General features: G+C 47.5%; 1 protein-coding gene across 1 annotated transcript in view; it reads right to left on the bottom strand.

Moving 5' to 3' along the window:
• fam193b (family with sequence similarity 193 member B) overlaps positions 1 to 610 on the bottom strand; it is a 24,069-nt gene that overhangs the window by 19,883 nt on the left and 3,576 nt on the right. The window lies entirely within an intron of this gene.

Raw genomic sequence — 610 nt, 5'->3', positions numbered from 1 at the left:
CTAACAGTACCACGCTGCTAACAGTACCACACTGCTAACAGTACCACGGTGCTAACAGTACCATGGTGCTAACAGTACCAAGATGCTAGCGGGACCATGGTGTTGAGAACCTCACTGCCAACAGAACCACTCTGCTAATAAGACCATGCTGCTAAAAGAACCTCACTGCTAACAGAACCTCACTGCTAACAGAACCACACTGCTAACAGAACCACACTGCTAGCAGAACCTCACTGCTAACAGAACCACACTGCTAACAGAACCACACTGCTAGCAGAACCTCACTGCTAACAGAACCACACTGCTAGCAGAACCTCACTGATAACAGAACCACACTGCTAACAGTACCATGGTGCTAACGGGACTATGGTGTTAGGAGAACCTCACTACCAACAGAACCACTCTGCCAACAGGACCATGCTGCTAAAAGAACCTCACCGCTAACAAAACCTCACCGCTAACAGAACCTTACTGCTAAAAGAACCTCACTGCTAACAGAACCTTACTGCTAAAAGAACCACACTGCTAACAGAACCACACTGCTAACAGAACCTCATTGCTATCAGAACCTCACTGCTAACAGAACCTCACTGCTAACAGAACCTCACTG

This window comes from Nematolebias whitei, chromosome 4 (assembly GCF_014905685.2).
Source record: "Nematolebias whitei isolate Nwh7 chromosome 4, NemWhi1, whole genome shotgun sequence".
NCBI classification, from domain to species: domain Eukaryota; kingdom Metazoa; phylum Chordata; class Actinopteri; order Cyprinodontiformes; family Rivulidae; genus Nematolebias; species Nematolebias whitei.
Note: the sequence above shows the minus strand (reverse complement) of the source record. Positions and strands in the feature narration are given on the sequence as shown.